At 55.2% G+C, this 5,532-nt stretch overlaps 1 long non-coding RNA gene across 1 annotated transcript; it reads left to right on the top strand.

Moving 5' to 3' along the window:
* Positions 1–6: 6 nt before the first annotated feature.
* On the top strand, positions 7–1,763 carry LOC308230811. Its single transcript, XR_013958578.1, has 2 exons — positions 7–1,400; positions 1,481–1,763. It is a non-coding gene; the product is annotated as an uncharacterized lncRNA (long non-coding RNA).
* Positions 1,764–5,532: the final 3,769 nt, after the last annotated feature.

Below are 5,532 nucleotides of genomic sequence, written 5' to 3'. Positions count from 1 at the left end.
GGTGTGCTATGGGGTGTCATAGGGCGCTACGAAGCTCTATGGGGAGCTATGGGGTTGCTATGGGTGGCTATGGGGCTCTATGGGTGGCTATGGGTGGCTATGGGTGCTATGGGGCTCTATGGGTGCTATGGGTCTCTATGGGTGGCTATGGGTGGCTATGGGGCTCTATGGGTGGCTATGGGTGAGTATGGGTGGTTATGGGTCTCTATGGGTCTCTATGGGTCTCTATGGGGCACTATGGTCTCTATGGTCTCTATGGGTCTCTATGGTCTCTATGGTCTCTATGGTCTCTATGGGGCTGTATGGGTCTCTATGGGTCTCTATTGGCTCTATGGTCTCTATGGGTCCCTATGGTCTCTATGGGGCTCTATGGGGCTCTATGGGTCCCTATGGTCTCTATGGGTCTCTATGGGGCTCTATGGGGCTCTATGGGGCTCTATGGGTCGCTATGGTCTCTATGGTCTCTATGGTCTCTATGGGTTGCTATGGGTCTCTATGGTCTCTATGGGTCTCTATGGTCTCTATGGTCTCTATGGTCTCTATGGGTCTCTATGGTCTCTATGGTCTCTATGGTCTCTATGGGTCTCTATGGTCTCTATGGTCTCTATGGGTCTCTATGGTCTCTATGGGTCCCTATGGGGCTCTATGGGTCTCTATGGTCTCTATGGTCTCTATGGTCTCTATGGTCTCTATGGGTCTCTATGGTCTCTATGGTCTCTATGGTCTCTATGGGTCTCTATGGTCTCTATGGTCTCTATGGTCTCTATGGGTCTCTATGGTCCCTATGGTCTCTATGGGTCTCTATGGTCTCTATGGGTCCCTATGGGGCTCTATGGGTCTCTATGGTCTCTATGGTCTCTATGGTCTCTATGGTCTCTATGGGTCTCTATGGTCTCTATGGTCTCTATGGGTCTCTATGGTCTCTATGGTCTCTATGGTCTCTATGGGTCTCTATGGTCTCTATGGTCTCTATGGTCTCTATGGGTCTCTATGGTCTCTATGGTCTCTATGGTCTCTATGGGTCTCTATGGTCTCTATGGGCTCTATGGTCTCTATGGGTCTCTATGGTCTCTATGGTCTCTATGGGTCTCTATGGGTCTCTATGGTCTCTATGGTCTCTATGGTCTCTATGGTCTCTATGGTCTCTATGGTCTCTATGGGTCTCTATGGTCTCTATGGTCTCTATGGGCTCTATGGTCTCTATGGGCTCTATGGTCTCTATGGTCTCTATGGGTCTCTATGGTCTCTATGGTCTCTATGGTCTCTATGGGTCTCTATGGGGCTCTCACCCCCAGGCTGCGGCCTGCGCTGCCACGCCGGGTGCCGGGACTTGCTCCGTGCCCGGTGCCGGCCCCGCGGCTGCAGCGTCACCGGGGCCCCCCCCGCCCCCAGCCCCACAGGTGAGACCCCAACCGTGACCTCTGACCCCCCCCCCATACCAACCCCCCCGCCCCCCATAACGACCCCAACCCCCCCCCAGGACCCCCCGAGGAGCTGCAGGAGGACGGGGTCTTCGATGTTCACCTCTAGGCACGGGGGGGGCAGCACTTGGGGGGCTGGAGCCTGAACTTGGGGGGCTGGACCCCAGGGACCCTGAACTTGGGGCTCTGGACATTGGGGTTCACCCCCTCCTGCCCCCTTTCTGCAGGGCCCCCAGGGCTCCGGCTCTCCCTGGACCCTGTTGGACCCCCGGAGCCTTCCCCACACTTGGGGGGCGATGTGGGGCAGCGCTTGGGCCTGCAATAAATGGACCATTTGAAGGCTGGGGGTGTCTATGGGGCGTCTATGGGGGAGCCTGGGGGTCTCTATGGGGTCTCTGTGGGGTGTATGATGGAGGCCTGTGGGGCAGCTGTGAGACTATGAGGTGTCTATGGGGACACTGTGGGGCTGGCTATAGGGTGTCTATGGGGCACCCTATAGGGCATCGACATAGGGCAGCTGTGAGACCCCCGTGGGCTCCCTATGGAAGGCACCCCTATCTGTGGGGCAGCTGCAGGGCTCTCTATGGGGTGTCTATGGGGACACCATGGGGCAGCTGCCATTCCTCAGGGCTCCCTATGGGGCAGCTGCAAGCGTCTATGAAGTGTCTATGGGGCAGCTGTGGACTATCAGTGGGTGTCTGTGGGGTATCTGTGGGTGTCTATGGGGTGTCTATAGGGTGCCTATGGGGTATCTCTGGGGTGTCTATGGGGTGTCTATGGGATGTCTCTGGGGTGTCTATTGGGTGTCTATGGGATGTTTCTGGAGTGTCTATAGGGTGTTTGTAGGGTGTCTATAGGGTGTGTATAGGGTATCTCTGGGGTGTCTATGGGGTGTCTGTGGGTGTCTATGGGTGTCCATGGGATGTCCATGCTGTGTCTCTAGGGTGTCTCTAGGGTGTCCACGGACTTGTCTATCGGTGTCTATGGGGTGTCTATGGGGTACCTCTGGGGTGTCTATGGGGTGTCTCTAGGGTGTCCACGGGTTTATCTGTCGGGTGTCTATGGGGTGTCTATACATCTATGGGTGTCTATGGGTGTCTATGGGTGTCTGTGGGTGTCTATGGGGTGTCTGTGGGTGTCTGTGGGTGTCTGTGGGTATCTATGGGTGTCTATGGGTGTCTATGGGTATCTATGGGTGTCTATGGGTGTCTATGGGTATCTATGGGTGTCTATGGGTGTCTATGGGTGTCTATGGGTGTCTATGGGTATCTATGGGTGTCTATGGGTGTCTATGGGTGTCTATGGGTATCTATGGGTGTCTATGGGTGTCTATGGGTGTCTATGGGTGTCTATGGGTATCTATGGGTGTCTATGGGTATCTATGGGTGTCTATGGGTGTCTATGGGTGTCTATGGGTGTCTATGGGTGTCTATGGGTATCTATGGGTATCTATGGGTGTCTATGGGTGTCTATGGGTGTCTATGGGTATCTATGGGTGTCTATGGGTATCTATGGGTGTCTATGGGTGTCTATGGGTGTCTATGGGTATCTATGGGTGTCTATGGGTGTCTATGGGTGTCTATGGGTGTCTATGGGTATCTATGGGTGTCTATGGGTGTCTATGGGTATCTATGGGTGTCTATGGGTGTCTATGGGTGTCTATGGGTGTCTATGGGTATCTATGGGTATCTATGGGTGTCTATGGGTATCTATGGGTGTCTATGGGTGTCTATGGGTGTCTATGGGTGTCTATGGGTATCTATGGGTGTCTATGGGTATCTATGGGTGTCTATGGGTGTCTATGGGTGTCTATGGGTGTCTATGGGTATCTATGGGTATCTATGGGTGTCTATGGGTATCTATGGGTGTCTATGGGTGTCTATGGGTGTCTATGGGTATCTATGGGTATCTATGGGTGTCTATGGGTGTCTATGGGTGTCTATGGGTGTCTATGGGTATCTATGGGTGTCTATGGGTGTCTATGGGTGTCTATGGGTGTCTATGGGTATCTATGGGTGTCTATGGGTGTCTATGGGTATCTATGGGTGTCTATGGGTGTCTATGGGTGTCTATGGGTGTCTATGGGTATCTATGGGTGTCTATGGGTGTCTATGGGTATCTATGGGTGTCTATGGGTATCTATGGGTGTCTATGGGTGTCTATGGGTATCTATGGGTATCTATGGGTATCTATGGGTATCTATGGGTATCTATGGGTGTCTATGGGTATCTATGGGTGTCTGTGGGTATCTATGGGTGTCTATGGGTGTCTATGGGTGTCTATGGGTATCTATGGGTGTCTATGGGTGCGGGATTACGGGTCTGTGGGGGGGGAGGGGCAGGATGGGGGTCCCGGGGTGGGGGAGGGGTGGGGATGGGGGTCTCCAAAGGGGGGGGGATGGGTTCGATGCGGGTCTGATGGGTGCAGGATCCGGGGGAGGCGCGGGGATGGGGGATGGGGGGGGCAGGAGAAGGGTTCAACGGGGTGGGGGGAGGGGCAGGATGGCGATGCCGGGAGGGGGAGGGGCTCCCCCGATCTATGGGGGGGGTCACGTTCCACTCGTCACTTCCCCCCCCCCACTGCAGGCTCTCGCCGCTCCCCTCCCCCATTCACCCCAAACCCCACCCACACCGGAGGCTCGTGCACGCGTGTGAATGGGGGGGGGGGGGGGGGAACAGGACTGCACAGGAGTGAGCAAGGCAAGAGAATGGGAAACTGGGGGAGGGGGGACCAGAGACTGCCCCGCATCCCAGGGAGCAGAGCACGAGCGGTTGGGCTCTGCTCCCACAGCCGAAGAGCCAGGGCAAGAAACTGGATATGAAGGACTCAAAGTGGACATATTGGACGCTTATTCACCGGGTTTTGGCTGTTGTCTTTGGGTTTTTGGGGGGATTTAAGGGGTTTTTAATGGCTAATTTTGGGGTTGGGCTGAGCCTCGCCATGGGACATTCCAGTTCCAGCCGCACGCTTACGCCAGGGTTTGGGTCAACGTTCCTCCAGTCCCGAAGGGGGCGCTGCTCTCTGCCAGCCACCCCCCATGTGCCGCCTGCACCACTCCATCCTTATGTGCCACCTCCAAGCGCAAGGCGGCGCTGTTTTATACAACGGGCATGCCGGAAGTTACTGGTTATATCCCCTACGTTTGGCCGCAGTGCATGCGCGTTGTTGTAGTTCAGCATATACACCCGTCTGCCCTGTTGCCCCGATGCATGCTGGGAGAAGTAGTTCTTGAGGGATCCCTATGTGCCCTGTTGCCCCGATGCATGCTGGGAGAAGTAGTTCTTGAGGGATCCCTATGTGCCCTGTTGCCCCGATGCATGCTGGGAGAAGTAGTTCTTGAGGGATCCCTATGTGCCCTGTTGCCCCGATGCATGCTGGGAGAAGTAGTTCTTGAGGGATCCCTATGTGCCCTGTTGCCCCGATGCATGCTGGGAGAAGTAGTTCTTGAGGGATCCCTATGTGCCCTGTTGCCCCGATGCATGCTGGGAGAAGTAGTTCTTGAGGGATCCCTATGTGCCCTGTTGCCCCGATGCATGCTGGGAGAAGTAGTTCTTGAGGGATCCCTTTGTGCCCTGTTGCCCCGATGCATGCTGGGAGAAGTAGTTCTTGAGGGATCCCTTTCAGCCCTGTTGCCCCGATGCATGCTGGGAGAAGTAGTTCTTGAGGGATCCCTATGTGCCCTGTTGCCCCGATGCATGCTGGGAGAAGTAGTTCTTGAGGGATCCCTATGTGCCCTGTTGCCCCGATGCATGCTGGGAGAAGTAGTTCTTGAGGGATCCCTATGTGCCCTGTTGCCCCGATGCATGCTGGGAGAAGTAGTTCTTGAGGGATCCCTATGTGCCCTGTTGCCCCGATGCATGCTGGGAGAAGTAGTTCTTGAGGGATCTCTATGTGCCCTGTTGCCCCGATGCATGCTGGGAGAAGTAGTTCTTGAGGGATCCCTATGTGCCCTGTTGCCCCGATGCATGCTGGGAGAAGTAGTTCTTGAGGGATCCCTTTCAGCCCTGTTGCCCCGATCCACGCTGGGACATGTGGTTCTTTATGGCTCCCTGTCGGCCATGTTTGCCCCGGTGCATGCTGGGAGCTGTAGTTCTCTCTGGCTCCCTGTCGG

Source organism: Psittacula echo, assembly GCF_963264785.1.
Source record: "Psittacula echo genome assembly, chromosome: 28".
Lineage (NCBI taxonomy): Eukaryota > Metazoa > Chordata > Aves > Psittaciformes > Psittacidae > Psittacula > Psittacula echo.
This window is presented reverse-complemented; position numbering and strand designations above follow the sequence as displayed.